The following is a 21,380-nucleotide window of genomic DNA, read 5'->3' as shown; positions in this document are numbered from 1 at the left end:
TCTGTTGTGTTCACCTCTCTCCTCTCAGCAGAACCAGATAATGGCAAACTTTCCCTCTATTTTTCCACACATATACATGTAAGTTTCAAATCTCAGTGCTTCCCCCTTTTTTTTCACATGTAATCACACATTTCTATTGGTTGAAAACCAACCCTTTTCCAACAGTACCCTTCCCCCAACTTGACTTCTGCCTAGTACCCTTCCCCCAACTTGACTTCTGCCTGCTACCATAGCAACAGCTCATGGAACACTGCTGTGTGCAGTTAGGTCAGAAGTTCGACACACAGGTGCCGATCACGATCCGGCAAAAACCGGGTACGAACCGTCGGACGGAGCATATTCTCCGTCCGACGCGTACCCGGTCGTCAAAATATACAAACATGGAATTACGATTCGCACGGGTACACCATTACCGTACGAATCGTAAAAAAGACCGACCGAACAAAAAACACCTACCAATGCGATCCGGGAAAGCGCCGACCTGACGTCGGGACGCACGCAGCCAGCCATTCACGACCCAGGAATCACGATTCGCACCGACGTCACCCCGCACGGTGAATATTTTGCGGCAGCCAAAAACTGCCGGGAAATCAGGACGACGCGAACAAGGACCACCAGTACGCGACGGACAGACGGCGACGCGAACAAGGAGGACCAGTACGTGACGGACACACAGGACGACGCCACCAAGGAGGACCCGTACGCGACAGGACGACGCGATCAAGGAGGACCCGTACGCGACAGGACGACGCGAGCAAGGAGTACCAGTACGCGACGGACAGACATGGACCCGAACCTACGAGTCATCCCTGCCCTCATAGCAGTACACCTCCTCTACAGGTTACGACGCAGACGCCGCAGAAGGTCAGAATAACTAAGGGAGGGGGGAAAGTGGGGTGGGGTGGGGGTGGCACGACCAGGGCAGGCCACAAAACAACCACATGAGTGACACACTACACATGGCCTGGACATACCTGACTCCCATGCCCTGGTCACCACGAGGGGGTGGGGGCGTGTCCTGATAAGCCAGCGACCGCCACAACGGAAGTCCGTCACCACGCGAACCGGCAACACAACCAGACAGGTACGTCCCGTACCCACGCCTGAAGAGCGTGGGTACGAGTCGGACCACGCCCACACACGTCACCCCAACAATGGCGGGACGGATCGCACCCACGTGGCAAAGGCCTGGGTACGGGCCGCACAAACATCACATAGCATGGGGACGGATATGTACGGACCCTACCCCCACCCCGTATGCAAGGAGCGTACCCCCCAGCCCAACAGTGCAAGTACGACCCGTACCCCCACCCGCGGACGTACGGAGCGTACCCCCAGCCCAACAGTGTAAGTACGACCCGTACCCCCACCCGCGGACGCACGGAGCGTACCCCCAGCCCAACAGTGTAAGTACGACCCGTACCCCCACCCGCGGACGTACGGAGCGTACCCCCAGCCCAACAGTGTAAGTACGACCCGTACCCCCACCCGCGGACGCACGGAGCGTACCCCCAGCCCAACAGTGTAAGTACGACCCGTACCCCCACCCGCGGACGTACGGAGCGTACCCCCAGCCCAACAGTGTAAGTACGACCCGTACCCCCACCCGCGGACGCACGGAGCGTACCCCCAGCCCAACAGTGTAAGTACGACCCGTACCCCCACCCGCGGACGCACGGAGCGTACCCCCAGCCCAACAGTGTAAGTACGACCCGTACCCCCACCCGCGGACGTACGGAGCGTACCCCCAGCCCAACAGTGTAAGTACGACCCGTACCCCCACCCGCGGACGTACGGAGCGTACCCCCAGCCCAACAGTGTAAGTACGACCCGTACCCCCACCCGCGGACGTACGGAGCGTACCCCCAGCCCAACAGTGTAAGTACGACCCGTACCCCCACCCGCGGACGTACGGAGCGTACCCCCAGCCCAACAGTGTAAGTACGACCCGTACCCCCACCCGCGGACGCACGGAGCGTACCCCCAGCCCAACAGTGTAAGTACGACCCGTACCCCCACCCGCGGACGTACGGAGCGTACCCCCAGCCCAACAGTGTAAGTACGACCCGTACCCCCACCCGCGGACGCACGGAGCGTACCCCCAGCCCAACAGTGTAAGTACGACCCGTACCCCCACCCGCGGACGTACGGAGCGTACCCCCAGCCCAACAGTGTAAGTACGACCCGTACCCCCACCCGCGGACGCACGGAGCGTACCCCCAGCCCAACAGTGTAAGTACGACCCGTACCCCCACCCGCGGACGCACGGAGCGTACCCCCAGCCCAACAGTGTAAGTACGACCCGTACCCCCACCCGCGGACGTACGGAGCGTACCCCCAGCCCAACAGTGTCAGTAGACTCGTACCCTCACCTCTAATGCAGTGTGCGTAACCCCACCGTGTATGTGCCAAGCGCACATATCCAGAAATCGGAGGTGTGTGTGCAGACTCCACCCAGCAGTGCCCTGAGACAGGAGGGGTGGGTGCCCATCACTCCCAGCAGTGCCCAGAGACAGGAGGGGTGGGTGCCCATCACTCCCAGCAGTGCCCAGAGACAGGAGGGGTGTGTGCAGAGTCCTCCCAGCAGTGCCCTGAGACAGGAGGGGTGTGTGCAGAGTCCTCCCAGCAGTGGCCAGACACAGGAGGGGTGTGTGCAGAGTCCTCCCAGCAGTGTCCACACCCAGGAGGGGTGTAACACATGTGTGTGATGCCACAATTACCCACATCCATACTGCCTACAAGGGAACATGTCCCCATGAACTCATGTCAACTGACTCCACACACAAGTACAGTGATCACCAAGGATGCCACGATTGTTGCAGGTGGAGACATGGCCATGCATGCATGGCCAAAGTAGAAGGGCTCCGTCACACACACAGCTCATGTAGACACAGCTCTGCGCTAAACATTGGGAACACCCTGCAGGGAAGAAACTGGGTACACAGAGGAAGGAATACACCCTGGGACAATTGAACCATGCAGTAACTGCTGACATGACCTAAGGAAGTTAGCCAACACCTTGTGATGGCACACAGATCCTAGGGTGGCCCCAAAGAGCAGAACACTACTACAAATCCCACACACCCAAAGCCTTAAACACCACCCAAAACAATGTAGCAGCCCCACCAACACCAATACCACCATAGCAGGAGTGTGATAATGAAAAAATAAATAAAGCTTTAATCAGCATGAGCACAATGTCCGTGGATCAACGGCAGTTCAAAGTCAACAAAGGCCATAGGGCAGTCAATTATTCCCAGCTGCATGGGGGACACAGTGGGATGTGTGTCCCCTACCTTGCCTGCACAGTCAAATGCCATCGTCTTCCATACTGGTGAGGGCATCAGGGGGGGGGGAAGCAACAGGCACCGCAGGGACATCAGGGCAAAGGGGCGGCGTTGTGGGTGCAGGGATGGAGGACTCAACCACAGGGGGTGTGTCATGGCCAAAGGCGGAGGCCAGGATGGCACTACACACCTTAGCAAGGTCCTCCAGGGAGTCCCCTGCACCCGAAGTGACCTCAGGCCCCAAGGAGGGGGGGGGTTCAGAGGGATGGGTTGCAGCGCCACCGGGGGAGGGTGGAGACAGGGGGGGAGACTCAACCACCCTGACCGAGGACTTCCTTGACCGCTTGCGTGGTGGCGTAACTGTGGGGCTCAGGGACAGAGCGGCCATGAAGGAGTCCTTGGGGGAGATGTGGCCAGGAGAGCTGAGGGGAGGGGATTTGGAGGGAGTGGATTGTGTGGAATGCGGACTCCCACTCTGGCTGCGTGTCACACGTTTGCCCCCCGACCCAGTGGGTGTGCCTATCTCACCCTGTGTGTGCGTGTCAGGAGGAGTGCGGTGGACCTTCCCTGCTGGTGTGGTGCCTGTGTCTGTTGTGGTGGGTGCATGCCGACGTCTGGGTGTACGTGGGACAGGCATGGAAGTGGGAAGTGTGGATGGGGCAGGGGTAGGTGGGGGGAGGTCGCGCTGCAGGAGACCCACTGCTGCAGTCAGTGTGGAGTCTAGGGACCTCAGCAAGTTGCGTTGGTCAGCCTGCAAAGAATGAATGCCCTCCAAGAATGCCTCGATGTTGCTGAGGGTTTTCCCGTGGGAATGGAGGACATTCAGGATCGCAGCCTGACCAACCTGCATTTGCCGCTGGATGTCCATAGACTCAGCATTGGCGGCAGCAGTGGAGACAGGGGCAGGGGGTGCGGTGCCTGGCAGGAAGGAGACATGCGGTGACCGGGCACGCTGGGAAGGGACACGAGCAAGTGGGAGGCGGTTGGTGGGAACTGAGGGGGCGGTGGCAGGTGTTGTTCCACTGTCAGCTGCTGGTGCAGCCTCCGCCAACCCTGAGACATCCTCCTCGGACCTGTCAGCTTCGTAGTCTGATGTGCCAGTCGACAGGTCCTCGGCCACACTATCCTCCGCCTCTGTCCCACTCGATGTGCCAGCCCCGATGTCACGGCTGCCACTGGTGCTCGGTCCCTCCGCCTGGTCCGTGTCCATGTCTCCCTCTGTGTCCCCCGACGATGCTGTGGGCAGGGTGGAGAGACAGAAATTAATCAGACACCTGTACACATCTGTCACATGAGTCCAATCTACATAGTCAACATTGCATAGCCTGAAGAGGCAGATCCCTAACATCTGCAAAACAAGGTACCGATGTAGGGCATGATACACACTTGTTTGAGCCACCATGCCACTGAAATACCATGGAGAGCATGAGACAATAGCTGATGACAGGAAACGGAGTCTGACATAGCACCCAGGCCCTGGGGACAATCCTGCACTGCCTCTGCACCACACAGCGTTTGTGAAAATACCTATGACCAGGGACAATATCCATGAACTTGAGACACATGCTGCATAGGTAATGCTGCTAACATGCCCAACATAACTCGGTCACTGCACCTTGCGTGTGTGTCCAGTAACATCACACACTGTCCAGACCCAGCAATTAGGAATCAGGATTTGACACATAGGCATTGCCCGCCCCAAGTAACCCCCACACGATGCTAATTGCTGAGACACAGGTGGCACCAACATCTCATAGTCTGGGTGATAAACACAGTGGCAGGCAAAAGGCAAGATTGGACGCAAATTAGCAAAGGTGCACCTGTACAAATAATGAGGTACCAGTGCCCATCCTCAGATGAGTATAACATGACACACAGGCACTGGCAACTGTGAGTATGAAGAGGGACAATCAGGTCAGGCTGCACAGTGGACACCTGTACATAATAGCACGTCTATATACATGGTGACAGGGGACAATGGCACAGAGCACAACCTACGCTGTAGACAGTGAGAGTGTCCACGTTGATGATGACACAAACAACACTGAGGATAAGGTGCCCCAGGGGACAGTATTGGGCACGCAACTACATGCTACTGAATGGCTGAATGGGAATGACTGCTACACACGTCACCATCCCTGCACTATGCGTAGCGCACACTCATGCACATCATGTCACAGGCCACTACATAGGACATGCGCGCTGTAAGGCATGACACATGAGAGACCAACTCCCATGTCTGGAGCCAGCATCAGTGCCAACTGACATGGAACCCACATGCAGTGAACTTGACAGTTCACAGGCAAGGTCCCACAACCTGTTACCCACCACTACCACCCATGATGCTACAGTCATTGTTCTCGTGGACAAAGCGCCAGCCTACATTACCTTGTGAAGGAGTGACTACACACAGACCAGGGAACACATTGCAAGGAGGGGAAGGGTGGCAGGGGCGCAGCGCCACACTTGGGCAAACTGGATGGGCACAGCACCTTTAAACCCTGCCAGTGAATTAATGCCACTGTGCCCTTACAAATGCCGGTGACACACAACAAACGCACATGTACCTACCCCCTTCCGCCTGCTGCATCGCCTGTAAGCGCCTCTCCAGGTCTGGAAAGACCACCGGCAGCACACGCCTGTGGAGGTGGGTCAGACGGCGGCGGCCGCGGTTCTTGTGGCTCTCAGGTGAGTCCCCCAGCAGGAGCCGTGCAATCCTCCGCGTCCAGCACCGGATATCCTGCCAGCGTTTCCTCACCTGGGACAGGCTCCGCCTCCGACCATCCACACGCCTCACGGCACTGACGGCGGTCAGCCAGATCTGCTCCTTGGCAGAGGCGCCTACCTGTGAGGAAGTACAAGTGACACCACATCAATACACCAGCCACATGTCACAGAGAGACATATGTGAACATAATAGCTGGTTACTACATGGCATGTAATGCAGCCAACGCATTGCACCTCTGTCATAGGGACATCATCCTCTGGTGAGGGAAAAGGCAGTACGTGCCATAGTGGGTACTCAGGTGGAATGATGGCAATGTCACAATCAATGATCAAGGCTCACACTGTGCATCACACCCACCCCTCCTGTCTCAGGGCACTGCTGGGAGGACTCCACACCCACCCCTCCTGTCTCAGGGCACTGCTGTTAGTGATAGGTCCCCACCCCTCCTGTCTCAGGGCACTGCTGGGAGGACTCCACACCCACCCCTCCTGTCTCAGGGCACTGCTGTTAGTGATAGGTCCCCACCCCTCCTGTCTCAGGGCACTGCTGGGAGGACTCCACACCCACCCCTCCTGTCTCAGGGCACTGCTGTTAGTGATAGGTCCCCACCCCTCCTGTCTCAGGGCACTGCTGGGTGGACTCTGCACACACACCTCCTGTCTCAGGGCACTGCTGGGAGGACTCTGCACACACCCCTCCTGTCTCAGGGCACTGCTGGGAGACATCAGGCACCCCCCCCCTGGTACCCCCCCGACAGTACATGGCATGTGTGTCACACCGGGTCACAATGCCTGAAGACACAGTCACAACATAGGGACAGTCTGTGGCAGTGGCCTATGCACTCACCTGATACCCTGGTCGCCCATACAGCATGGGGTACTGTGGGAGGATCACATCCAGCAGAGCCATGTTCTCCTCCAGGGTGAATGGCTGTGTCCTCTCCACAGCCCTTGACATGTTTCCAGGGAATCAGTAGCAGCAGCTTGGTCGACAAATGCAAAGATGTGCAGGCAAGTAATCCCTCATGGGACCTGGCTGCCTTATATGTGGCCTTCTGCCCAGTCTCATGCACAGGAGTACAGAGTGATTGGTCACTCACATTTGCATCCTATGTTTCCACCAATCCCTTCAAACCTAGCAGTCTGTGGGTTCTCTATCGGTTTCATTCTCCTGCATGATGTCAGCCCCACAAACACATTGCAACAAAGTAGAAGAATTCCAACTGACTTCTGCTGTGCACCTTCCAGAACAAAATCGAAATTTGAACCTGGTCGCCATGACAACCAGCATGCATGTAGGCCTTAATACTTGTCCCCTATGTAATTAGGAGAATCACACACAGGTACGGTGCGTTTCCGGGCCCTAGGGCACCCCAAAAGCATGGCAACGGCCCGTACATGCATGCCTACGTTCAAAATCACTATGGGTCTGCACGCGTATGCGTACTCGTTGTGGTACGGACCGTACAAATGCCTGTACACTCGCCATCACGATGGGTACACATACGGCAGCACTCCCACAGTGATTGGGGAACATACACAGGCCCTCTTAGCAGCAGTACGCCGGTTTGTACACATCACTGTGGTGATAGTCGACACACAGGTAGGAATAGGGCGGACATACTTGTCCATGGATGGACATACTTGTCCAGGAATGGACATCTAGGCATCGTCTGTGCATTACTACATGTGTGGGGCACAGGTGTGACAGGCTGTGATGTGGAACATGCCTCCTGAGTGGAGAAGGCACCAGATGTATGATGAGATGTGTACAGGTGTACTGTGTGAGGGTGCAATGTGTGCCAGGCATGCCCTTGACTCCTTTGACATGTGTGCATGTCGTACTGCGCACTTGGGGTGAGCGTCACTGGCATGGCACGGACACCAACACACGGAAGTGTCCCATGATGGCCGGTACAGGGGTCATGAAACCTGACTTGTCACTACCCACAGTGCACAATGTGACTATGTCATTTATGTGTCCGGGATTTACATCAGGTTGATGTTGTAGCACCCTCAAAAGCTGCAGCCGTTGCAGCAACCAACATGTGTCTGTGTGTAGATTATCATTGCACACTGTTCCGCACACCATGCCACATGTGGTATCTGATGTGAGGTGCACATGTATGCATGGGACACGGAGTAGCGTGACAAGGCCATGTCAGCTAACTCACAAGGAATGTGTGGTGAGTCATGACATGTGCACCTTCATGGCAAGGTGTGTGGGCTGGACTAGTGTAATGTCATGTGACCTGTGGCTCCAGTGTTCCGCTACCAGTCTCTGCAATCGGCATCCTACTTCTGCTGATGTGTGGGTGTATGTCACTTCTGTCTTGCGTCGGGCTGTTCACTTGCACTGGGACACAGCTATTCCCATGGCGTGGCATGGGGAGGTTCTCAATCACCGTGTGTGGCTGGGTCTTGGAAGGAGTGTCACCTTGCATCCATACGTGTCCTGGGCATGTAGCACATGCCTGACTCCCTATGTGGCATGTGTGTATTGGCAGATTTACATGTGCTCAGTAGACATGAGTTGTTCTCGTAGTGCACTCACTCTTCCTTGTCACTTCCAAATTACTGCAGAGCGCCTCCTGTTGCCCGAAGAATTCCAGACTTGGCCACCATGCAGGAGAATGACAGCATCCGGCTCTACCGCTTCACCCAACCGTTGATTCTGGAGCTGACGGCGAGACTGGCACCACACCTGCAACCGCAGCACAGGTATCCTACGGCACTGACACCCCAGCTGAAGGTAATGGCTGCCCTACATTTCCTTGCCACGGGTACCTTCCAATATACCATAGCTCATGTTGGTGGCATGTCCCAGAGCATGTTCAGCGGTGTGCTGCATGATTTCTTGGAGGCCATGTTGATTCACCTGGATGACTTCATCAAGTTCCCAACCCCTGAACAGATGACTGAGGTCAAGCGTGGATTCTATGCCCTGGGAGGGATGCCCCATGTCATTGGGTCCATAGATGGGACACATGTAGGTTTGGTACCACCACACGCACGGGAGGTGGCGTACCGCAATCGGAAGCACTACCACTCCATCAATGCCCTTGTGGTGTGTCTGTCCAACATGGTGATTTCACATGTCTGTGCTCGTTTTCCAGGATCAGCACACGATGCCTACATCATGAGGCGTAGCGGGATGCCTGATATGATGATGCAGCTGCGCAACGAACGTGCATGTGTTGTTGGTGGGTACAGTCTGTCTGTCCTGTATTCTGTTTGGCCGAGCAGCACTACCGCTTCGCCTGTTCTAACGATATCCATGTGCTTTCCATTTAGGGGACGCTGGCTATCCCAACATGCCTTGGCTGCTGACACCTCTCCGCAACCCCATCACGCCGGCCCAGCTCCGCTACAACACCGCACATGGCCGGACAAGGCGAGTGATAGAGAGGACGTTTGGCATGCTGAAGAGCCGATTCCGGTGCCTCCACAAGACCGGCGGCGCACTCCCATATGCCCCGGCGAAGGTCTGCAAGATCTTCATGGTCTGCTGCATGCTGCACAACATGGCAGTTGAAAGAGCTGTGCCCCTCATCCTGGATCAAGATGACGAGGACCATCCACCCGTGGAGGACGAAGGGCTTGGCAATGGGGCTAGTGATGTGGAGGATGTGGAGCCGCAAGAGGACATCCGGACTCGGCTCATACGCGACTTCTTTGCTTAGTGGTGAGTACCAGGGTCTGAGTGTGCACGCATTGGTCCCCGTGTGGCATGCGTTGTGATGTGTGTCTCCACCTGCATGTATGGCACGTGGGTCAGAGGTGTGTGTGGGTGTGTCACTGGAGTGATGGTGGCAGTGATGGTAGTATTTCCCCAGACATAATTGTGACATAGCATGTTGTCATACATACATGTGTCGAGTACATGCACATGCAAGTGGCTGTGCTTCTTGTGGCTGACTTCTTGTGTGTCTCTCTTCCCCAGGTACCTGCGCATGCCGTTTGCTGGTTGCATTGTTGTGGCACTGCTATTCCTCATGGACATGGCATCGTGGGCTGACTCAGCGTTACAGGCACGGACACGTTTGGAAGTCTCCATGGGGTAAGGGATGCATCTGGGGTGTATTGGGTGTGGCAGTTGTTCACGATGTGTGCACACTGCCCCGGTCGGGGTTTGGGTCCTCTGCAGACATGTGGCATCCCCATGGGACACGACATGCAGCTGGGTACACCTGAATAGATGGGCTGCCTGGTTGTCAGTCATCAGTGATGGGATGGTGGATTGTGATGAAGGCATCAATGTGTGTGACACTGCCCTCGGACACATCCGGTTAACATTGTCTTGACATGGCGTGGGACTTCCACATCAGCGGATGTATGGTGTATGGCAGGCTCTCCGTGAGCAGCTGTGGGTATTTAGCTATTATCCGACACTTGTGTGCCAGTTCCATGGCTATCACGCATTTGTGCTGCAGAAGGGGGGTGCCAGTGTTGGAGCCACATGGTACTCCACATGATGTGTTCATGTGTACTTCAAGTTGCCTCTGCAATCCCAAACACATGACTATTAAAGGTGTCCCTATGCCTCCAAGGTGCCTCTTCTCAGTCAATGCTGGTGTGTTGGCACGGTGCATCCTGCATGTCTGGCATGGTATTCCCTGATTGTGGCTATGTGTCAATGTGTCGAGTGGCAAGATGCAAGCTGTGTGTGTGTGCTGAGACTGTGTAATGGGCATGATGTCCATGACTGTGTGGGTATTGTGACATGTGCCATCCCCATGCATCCAACGTTATCCATGACCCCATTCTCTGCATCCACCGGACTGAAGCTTGCAGGACATGGTTCTGCCACCTGTCTACACGTACCTGGGTGCCCCCCAGGACACGGGCCAGGATCCCTGACCTCTGCGCATGACTGTTGCTGTACTCAATGTGTCTGTCAGCACGGTTGTTCGGCCACCCCCTCAGCTGGTTCTGACCATCACGGGTGTGTATGGTGCTCCATGTCTGTCTTGCCTAGAAAACTGTGACCCATGTGTCCTGTGCCAGACTCAGGCCCCAGGGTGTGGATGGTTGAAGTGAACAGATGACTCAGGCATGTTTAGACTGTACAAGACACATGTTAGGTAATAATGCTACCAGCAGGCATCTACTCTTAATAGTGTGATTTATTATTGGGGGGGGGGGGGCAAGTGAGGGCCTTTCCGGGATTAGGGAATCCAAAGTTCAGTAGGGGAGTTGGTGTCCTTGCCATTGGAAATCCTCAGAGTCCATGCCACAGTCTTTGTCAACATTGGTCAGCCAGTGACCAGCAGGGCCATGTGGCAGAGAATGTCTCTTGATGCTGTGATGCTGTTGCTCCAGTGGGCCAGGTGCCAGGCCAGGTGTCCTGGGAGATGGTGATGTAGCAGCCACCCTCACGGTCCTTTCCGTGGACGACCCGGCTTCCTGCGGGGAACCTCAGCAGCAGGCCGTGACGACGTCTGGGATGCTCCGTCGGATGTTTCCTCCTCCTCCTCATGATCCCTCCCTGTGGGTGGTGATGTTCTCCGCCTTCTGGCACAGGGAGGGTCGGCCATGGTGTCGGCCATCCGACGGAGTTCAGCGTGAATCCCCTGGGACGCCGTCACTTGCTCAGCCTGTCTGTCCTCCATCCTCCGTTGGTGTAGCTGTAGACAGGCTATTAGCTCCGCATGTTGCTGGGCCTGCTGGACCTTGATCCCCTCGAGGACGGACACAACCTGGGCCATGCCCGTGGTGTCCTGCCGGTATGAGTCCAGGATGTTACGGACATGGGAAAATACCGGATCCCCAGCCAACTGGTCAGGCTCGCGCCTCCGCCGCTCTCCACTCCCACCACCCCTGCCCACTTGCGTCTGGCCTGCACTTGTGGGCACATGGGGTCTCCGGGACCCCTGAGGGGTGGCATTGGCGTTGTCGCCTGCCTCCTCCTGGGTGCCCGGGACACCGTGTCCCTCCTGGCGAGCCTGGCTGCATTGTGGTGTTGGGGCAGGGATCCTGGGTGTCTCCTGGGATGTGGCAGGAGTGGGGGTGGTGGTTGGCACGGTTGTACCTGACGCAGGTGCTGCAGGTGGTTGGACACCAGAGGGGCCAGGTCGGTCGGGGTCGTCCGCAGAGTGGTGAGAGTGGTCGCTGCCGGTGGGATCGGTCTCCTGCAGATCCGGGTCCTGTGAGTGTTCCCCCCCAGTGTTGGGGGGTGCAGCACGACGTTGACCTGTGTGTGAGAGAGACAATGTTACTTTTGATCCATGCAACATCCATGTTGCATCCGTTACAAAGTTGGCACATTTCCTCTTGGAATTAGGATCTGTCTTGCATTCCACTCACAGTGCACTTGTGCATGTGTGTGTCCCTTGGGCACCAATTTGGCCCCTTTAACTATGTGTGGCACAGTCTTACTTGCTGCGTCAAGTGTGACTGCAGTCAGCAGTGGAGTGTGCATGTGTGCCGAGCTATGCGTTTGCGCCTTCCTTGTAGCACTGTACATGTGCACATGGAGTGGATCCACACACTCATATGATGCAGGTGGCTGTCCTTGTGCTCGTGTACAGGTTGTAACATGGCCCTGCGTTTTGCCATGATGAAGAGGGGGGGTTCTGGCACTGGGCACCCTTGTCTACATGCACGCAGTCCACCTGCTGACGAGCAGACATTCCCACACACCAAAGGACTGATTTGCTCTCCCTGTGTCTCCCTCCTTCTCTGTCCCCCTCTCCCTCCCTCTCTGTCCCCCTCTCCCTCCCTCTGTGTCCCCCTCTCCCTCCCTCTGTGTCCCCCTCTCCCTCCCTCTGTGTGTCAGCCTCCTCCCTCTGTCCATCTTCCTGTGTCTCCCTCCCTCTCTGTCCCCCTCTCCCTCCCTCTGTGTGTCAGCCTCCTCCCTCTGTCCATCTTCCTGTGTCTCCCTCCCTCTGTGTCCCCCTCTCCCTCCCTCTGTGTGTCAGCCTCCTCCCTCTGTCCATCTTCCTGTGTCTCCCTCCCTCTCTGTCCCCCTCTCCCTCCCTCTGTGTGTCAGCCTCCTCCCTCTGTCCATCTTCCTGTGTCTCCCTCCCTCTCAGTCCCCCTCTCCCTCCCTCTGTGTCCCCCTCTCCCTCCCTCCGTGTGTCACCCTCTGTCACCTTGGCCCAGCTTCCTGGGCACACACTGTTAGCAGATCTTTGAGTGGCCCTTGGCCTGTTGATGTGAGTTTGTTTCTGATCTCCAGGCACCCATTTTGTCTGCTGTGTGTCTGTGCGCTGCTGCTGTGGTGGTGTGTGCTGCCACTCTTTCACACTGTTGGCTGTTCATTAGCTGCTGGCATGTGCAAAACAGTGCCTTCACCCCCATGTGTTGATGCAAGGCATCCGCCATTTGCTGGCAAGTCATTCCTGTGTTGGGACACAGTGTTTGTCTGGCTGTGACCTAGGCCATATGGGCAGAGGGCATTGTTGTCTGCTTTGGAGTCGCACTATGTGATTCTTGGTGCCCACACTCCCGCCATCCGGGTTACCGTGTCATGTGTTGTTGTCTTCTGTGGCCTGTGACTTGACATTGTCCAGCTGGGTGCATGGGGCATGGTGGCAGCAGTGGCATGTGCCTGCTCATGGAGTGTGGTTGAGTAATGCGATGGCTTGTGGTGGTTGCGTGCCTGTTAGTAATTTTGTTTGTGGTTGCAGTTCCCCCCATGTGAGGTGCGTTGTTTGTGTACTCACCCGGGTCTCGGAGTCCTTCTACTCCTTCAACTGCCTCCACCGGCAGTATGGCCATCACCCTCTCCTCCCAGGGATGGTACTGTACGGGTCTGCGGGAGGGCCCTCCTCCGGTGGCGTTGGCCTGGTCGTGTTCCTCCTGTCTCTTGGCTCTGACCCTCCTCCGCAGATCGTACCACCTGTTCTGGCAATCCTGCTTGGTCCTCCTGGTGTCCGCAACAGCATTCACAGCATCGACGATGGTCTGCCACATGGCTGTTTTGGCTGCCTGGCTGGTGCTTCTGACCAATGTTCCAAAGATCTGTGGCTCGACTCTGAGGATTTGATCAACAAGGACCTCCAACTCTCGGTGACTGAACTTTGGATTCTTGGTAGTGGGCATGGTGAGGGGTGTGGGTGGGGATGGTGTGGGTGTGGGGGTGTGTGGATGTTGGGGGGGGGTGTGGATGGTTGTGTGTGTGTGTGAATGTGATGAGAGGGTGTTTGTGAGGGTGGTCGTGTGAAGGTGTGCAAGTGTAAGATGTGGTGTCGCTTGTAGTCTGGTTCTGTGGTGTCTGGCAGCAGTGGGTCTGTTGCAAAGGCTCATGGTTTGTGTGTGTGGGCCCTTTTTATTGGTCCATGGGTGGGTGTGGCAGTGTTTGAATTTTGGGTGGGTGTGTTATAAGGAGTGGTGGTGTATTGGGCCTCTGTTTGTTTTTGACAGTTGCAGGTCAGTGATTGTGTTATTTTAGTGGTTGTTGGCCATGTTTAGTGGCTGTGTGCCTTTCGAATGGTGTATTGTTGAGTTTTTTTGTTTTGTCCTTGTTGTGTACGTGCGTTTTGAGCGTGTGTACGGTGTGTACATGGGCCATTTGGTTGTACGATTTGGTCCTTGTGTGTGGCTTTGCACGACTCGTACATGCGGTTGTGATGTTGGGGCATGGGGTGCGCTCCGTACTTAGGAGGTTGTGTTGGGGGTGCGCCAGGAACGTACTGGGGTGGGGGTACGACTGGAACGTACTGGGGTGTACATGGACGGTGGTACGACACGTACAGGGGTGGGGGGGTGTACATTGACGGTGGTACGACACGTACTGGGGTGGGGGTACGACTGGAACGTACTGGGGTGTACATGGACGGTGGTACGACACGTACAGGGGTGGGGGGGTGTACATTGACGGTGGTACGACACGTACTGGGGTGGGGGTACGACTGGAACGTACTGGGGTGTACATGGACGGTGGTACGACACGTACAGGGGTGGGGGGGTGTACATTGACGGTGGTACGACACGTACAGGGGTGGGGGGCTTTACATTGACGGTGGTACGACACGTACAGGGGTGGGGGGGTGTACATTGACGGTGGTACGACACGTACAGGGGTGGGGGGGTGTACATTGACGGTGGTACGACACGTACTGGGGTGGGGGGGTGTACATTGACGGTGGTACGACACGTACTGGGGTGGGGGTACGACTGGAACGTACTGGGGTGTACATGGACGGTGGTACGACACGTACAGGGGTGGGGGGGTGTACATTGACGGTGGTACGACACGTACAGGGGTGGGGGGGTGTACATAGACGGTGGTACGACACGTACAGGGGTGGGGGGGTGTACATTGACGGTGGTACGACACGTACAGGGGTGGGGGGGTGTACATTGACGGTGGTACGACACGTACTGGGGTGGGGGTACGACTGGAACGTACTGGGGTGTAGGTAGACGGGGCTGTGACACGTACTGGGGTGGGGGTGTGGCTCGAACGTACTGGGGTGTAGGTACACGGGGGGTACGACACGTACTGGGGTGGGGGTGCAACTGGAACGTACTGGGGTGTACATAGACGGTGGTACGACACGTACAGGGGTGGGGGGGTTTACATTGACGGTGGTACGACACGTACTGGGGTGGGGGTACGACTGGAACGTACTGGGGTGTACATGGACGGTGGTACGACACGTACAGGGGTGGGGGGGTGTACATTGACGGTGGTACGACACGTACAGGGGTGGGGGGGTGTACATTGACGGTGGTACGACACGTACTGGGGTGGGGGTACGACTGGAACGTACTGGGGTGTACATGGACGGTGGTACGACACGTACTGGGGTGGGGGTGCGACTGGAACGTACTGGGGTGTACATAGACGGGTGGGGGTATACATATACGGGGGGTACGTGTCGGACGTACGGGGGCTGGGGGGAGTGTTGGGCGCGTATGCGGGCACATGTCTCCATGGTTGCTATTGGTGTTCGGTGCGGACGGTGTTTTTTCCATACGGTTGTAGGCTCGGACGCACGGGATGGATCGTGATTCCTCGGTCGGACTTGGATTTTTACGTTTGTAAGGTAAATCGTCCGAGGACGTGTCGGACACGTTTTCCGACCCGAGGACGTGTGGGGAATGATTCCCGGTGCGGGTCGTATGGACTTTTTACCATGCGAATCGTGATTGCCAGTTCGTACGGCATTTGTACGATTCGTACGGTAAAAAGACCCGATACGAGTCGCACGGGGGAATTTTTTGCCGGATCGTGATCGGCACCACAATGTTTCAATTCCACAGAGCAAGAGTGCTTGACTTTTCAAACCTAACAGCAAATCCAAAGTACTGTTCTTTGGTTACACATTTTTTTGTACCAATTAAAAACATGTTTCTATTAATTTTCACATACAGCCTAGTTTTTATTCTGGAATGGTATGAAACAGCCAATCAGTTCTTTTTGTTTTAAAAAAATATGTATGCCTCCATTTCCAAACTGTCTTTCTTTTCATATTGCCATTCTACTGAAAGACACCTCCTGAGTGCATCCAGTTCTCCTTTGAAGATGTTCACAGTGTGGATTGTAGGGCACAGCTATGTCTTCTGGAGTGAAAAGTTTGCAGAGAAAACAGATATGGTGAGAGACCTTGCTTTGCCAAATGTAGACATTAAATGGATTGGTCAGAGAGGGTTAAAGTGGCACCAATTGATGCCATTGGTGAAATCCTTCATTCAAATCCAACACCCTGACCTCATAATAGTGCACTGTGGTGGCAATGACCTAGGCACTTTGACTGGGGTAGGTCTGGAAATGCTTATGAAGGACACCTTTGCACAACTGTTTACACTTTTCCCTAAAACTGCCTTTGTGTTTTCCAACATATGCCAAAGGCAAAAATGGAACTGGTCCAATCATTTCTGTCCACAGATTGACAAAGCAAGAAAGCACGTCAACAAATCTGTTTCTGCTTTCCTCCGTGACTATGGTATGGGTGCCATTTACCACAACAACTTGCGTTACAACATGCAAGACATTTATAGAGGAGATGGTGTGCACTTCAATGATGAAGGGAACAGAGTCTTCCTCTTGAACCTTAGACTCTGCATCGGTACTTACTTGTAGGTACCACTAAAAAAATGACTCCATAAACACAACAGCTCTTTTTAGAGCTCCCTAATTTCTAAACTCTTAAATCTGATTTTCATTTATTTATTATTTTTTTTTTTTACCGTACGCTTACCGTAAGCGTACCCCGTGATTTTTTTAAAAATCAATTAATGTTTTTTTTGTACTTTTCTGTCCTTCTTTGACCCCCTTACAAATGTTAGGGGGTCTGTAACTCTCCTCATTGCCCCCTTTTCTTCTTTTCACTCTTTTTTTTTTCAGAGTGAAACAGAAAATGGCGGCCGCCGCTTCCTGGTTTCGGCCGATTCGAATGTTTACTAAGATCTAAGAGCCAATCAGAATCGCGCTCGCGCACGCCACCGTACGCTTACCGTAAGCGTACCCCGTGTTTTTTTAAAAAATCAATTAATGTTTTTTTTGTACTTTTCTGTCCTTCTTTGACCCCCTTACAAATGTTAGGGGGTCTGTAACTCTCCTCATTGCCCCCTTTTCTTCTTTTCACTCTTTTTTTTTTCAGAGTGAAACAGAAAATGGCGGCCGCCGCTTCCTGGTTTCGGCTGATTCGAATGTTTACTAAGATCTAAGAGCCAATCAGAATCGCGCTCGCGCACGCCACCGTACGCTTACCGTAAGCGTACGGTAAGCGTACCGTAAGCTGGCTCAGATATATATATTGATTTAAAGGCTATTTTCTCAGAATCTACTGAACAGATTTACACCAAACCTACAAAAGGCACTTCCTTGACCTAGGGACTACCTCTCTGCCAAATTTTGAGTAATTCTGTTCAGCCGTTCGGGCTGTAGCTCGTTCTAAAGGTCCTATGGAAAAATGCATGGGAAAAACGCGTTTTGGGACCCCCCTTTTATCTCTGCCCCCGCTTGACGGATCCCCCCGAGACTTTCAGGGTAGGAGCGGAGCGTAGCGCCCCACCTATTTTGAGAAATTCGCGAGGATTCATCGACCGGCGCCAAAGTTATTCAAAATAGAATGTTGAGGTTTTCCTATGGAAACGTGGTCCTAACTATAACTACCTACTGGCGACCGCCAGTAGGTAATATATACACATATATATATATATATATATATATATATATATATATATATATATATATATATATATATATATATATATATATATATATATATATATATATATATATTATCTACTGGCAGTCGCCAGTAGATAGTTATAGTTAGGACCGTGTTTCCATAGGAAATCCGCAACATTCTATTTGGAATAACTTTGACGCCGGTTGACGAATCCTCGCGAAATTTTCAAAATAGGTGGGGCGCTCCGCTCCGCTCCTACCGTGAAAGTCTCGGGGGAATTCGTCAAGCGGGGGCTGAGAAAAAAGGGGGGTCCCAAAACGCGTTTTCCCCATGCATTTTCCCATAGGACCTTTAGACCGAGCTACAGTCCGAACGGCTGAACAGAATTACTTGGAATTTGGCAGAGAGGTAGTCCTCAGGTCAGAGATGTGCCTTTTGCAGGTCTGGTGTAAATCTGTTCAGTAGGTCCTGAGAAAATAGCATTTAAATCAATATATATATATCTGTAAGCGCGCTCCGTGCGCTTACGGTAAGCTTACCGTACGCGTACGGTGCCGTGCGCGAGCTCAATTCTGATTGGTGGTTACATGACTGTAAACATTCGAATCGGTCGAAATCAGAAAGTGTCGGCCGCCATTTTCTGTCTCTCGCACTGAAAAACAAAGGTGGATAACGTGAAAAGGGGGCAACGAAGAGAGTTGCAGACCCCCTAGCGTTTGTCAGGGGGTCCACGAAGGACCAAAAAGTACGAAAAATACATATAATAATTTTTTTTTTAAAACGCGGAGTGCGCATATGGTAAGCTTACCGTACGCGCACGGCAAAAAAAAATAATTAAAAAAAAACCGAAATAACAATCACATTTATTAAATAAATTGAAGGCAAGAAAAAAAAATTGTAACTGTGTAAACAAAGGCGAGGCGCGCACGGTATGAACTGCGCAACGTGGGCGCTCGGTGCGCGAAGCGCACCGAGTGTCCACAGCGCGCGCACGGTGCGCGAAGCGCACCCTGCGCGAAGCGCACCCTGCGCGCAGGGTGTGCGCACGGTGAAAAACCAGAAAAAAAAATAAAAAATAAATACATAACTTAGCATTTAAAAAAACGTACATATTCACTGAAAAAACCATAGGTTTCACACACGTTATAGTTAGGAATTAGCATTTAAAAAACCTTGCAAATTCACTTAAAAAACCATAGGTTTCACACATGTTATAGTTAGCTGTACATTTCACTCGTAAAAAACCAATGAAATTCCACGTTATAGTTAGATCAGGTAACTATAACTTGCGCGACCGCAATCCACAATGTGTCATTTCAGATGTCATCATTGATGGGAAGAGTGATGTCACTGACCATGTCATGAGTGATGTAATATGTGACGTCATCTGCAGTTTATTGTGGGCGCGCAAGTTATAGTTACCTGATCTAACTATAACGTGGAATTTCATTGGTTTTTTACGAGTGAAATGTACAGCTAACTATAACATGTGTGAAACCTATGGTTTTTTAAGTGAATATATATATATATACATATATTATCTACTGGCGGTCGCCAGTAGATAGTTATAGTTACAACCTAGTTTCCATAGGAAATCTCAAAATTCTATTTTGAATAACTTTGGCGCCGGTTGACGAATTCTCGTGAAATTTTCAAAACAAACGGGGCGCCGTTCAGCTCCTACCCTAAAAGTCTCGGGGTGATTTGTCAAGCGGGGGCCGAGAAAAAGGGGGGGTCCCAAAACGCGTTTTCCCTATGCATTTTTCCATAGGACCTTTAGTCGAAGGTACAGCCCGAACGGCTGAACAGAATTACGTGAAATTTGGCAGAGAGGTAGCCATAAGGTCAATGAAGTGCCTTTTGAAGGTCTCGTGTAAATCTGTTCAGTATTTCCTGAGAAAATAGCATTTAAAAGCATATAAATATCTATATGCGCGCACCGTGCGCGCACAGCGCGCGCGCACTGTGCGCGCACCCTGCCGTGCGCGAGCGCAATTCTGATTGGTTGTTAGATGTCGGTAAACATTCGAATCGGTCGAAACCAGGAAGTGTCGGCCGCCATTTTGTCTCTCGCAGTCTGAGGGGGTGAAAAACAAAGGTGGAGAACGTGAAAAGGGGGCAGGGTGGACAGTTCCTGACCCCCTAGCCTTTGTCAGGGGGTCCCAGAAGGACCCCAAGGGCAAAAAAAAGATTTTATTTTTTTTTCGAAAAATCGCGGAGTGCGCGCACTGTGCGCGCACGCTGAAAAAACACCCGTAAAAAAATTTAACGCAAAATTAAGCGAGGTTTGCGCACCGTGCGCGCACGCTAAAAATCCCATAAAAAAATAAAAAATACATACATAAATTAGCATTTAAAAAACATTTGAAATTCACTGAAAAAACCATAGGTTTCACACACGTTATAGTTACGAATTAGCATTTAAAAAACCTTGCAAATACACTTAAAAAACCATAGTTTTCACACATGTTAAAGTTAGCTGGACATTTCACTCGTAAAAAAACAATGAAATTCCCCCGTTATAGTTAGTGCAGGCAACTATAACTCACGCGACCGCAATCCTCTGCTGATGACGTCAGATATTACATCACTGATGACATATGTGTCTTTCTGAAAAATAAATATTTGTAATATATGTATAGCTAAAGATTAATGGAAGAAGACATGGGTAAATAAGTGTCTAAATACAGTGATGTAATATCTGACGTCATCAGCAGAGGATTGCGGTCGCGTGAGTTATAGTTGCCTGCACTAACTATAACGGGGGAATTTCATTGTTTGTTTACGAGTGAAATGTCCAGCTAACTATAACATGTGTGAAACCTATGGTTTTTTAAGTGAATATATATATGTATATATATTAATATATATACACACACATGTATATAATGGTGGGGGCCCTGTTGTCTTCACAAAGTTTTACAAAAATTGCGACAAATCTAATAAACATCGACAAAGCAAAAAGGATAGCAGACAATGCCAGACCTATTGGCTTTTCCAATGTTTGTTTCGACCTTAAGAAAGGCTGGATTAGTCCTGTCAAAAATCGAACGAGCTATCTAAAGGTAAGGAGTAGATCGCAGCATCAGGTGCTTAATCCACTGTGCTATGTCAGAGAAAAAATAAATGTACTGTTAAGAAGATGAGTTTTGTCACACAATTGTGAAATGGAATAGTGGTTCCAACTTTATATACATTTGGACATTTAAGACACAGGAAAGGCTTATATGAAAATCTCGATACCCATGCAGTGAAATATCGCATTTCTTCAGTAAAATTT

The sequence above is a fragment of the Triturus cristatus genome, chromosome 2_2, assembly GCF_964204655.1.
Source record: "Triturus cristatus chromosome 2_2, aTriCri1.1, whole genome shotgun sequence".
In the NCBI taxonomy this organism is placed as follows: domain Eukaryota; kingdom Metazoa; phylum Chordata; class Amphibia; order Caudata; family Salamandridae; genus Triturus; species Triturus cristatus.
This window is presented reverse-complemented; position numbering follows the sequence as displayed.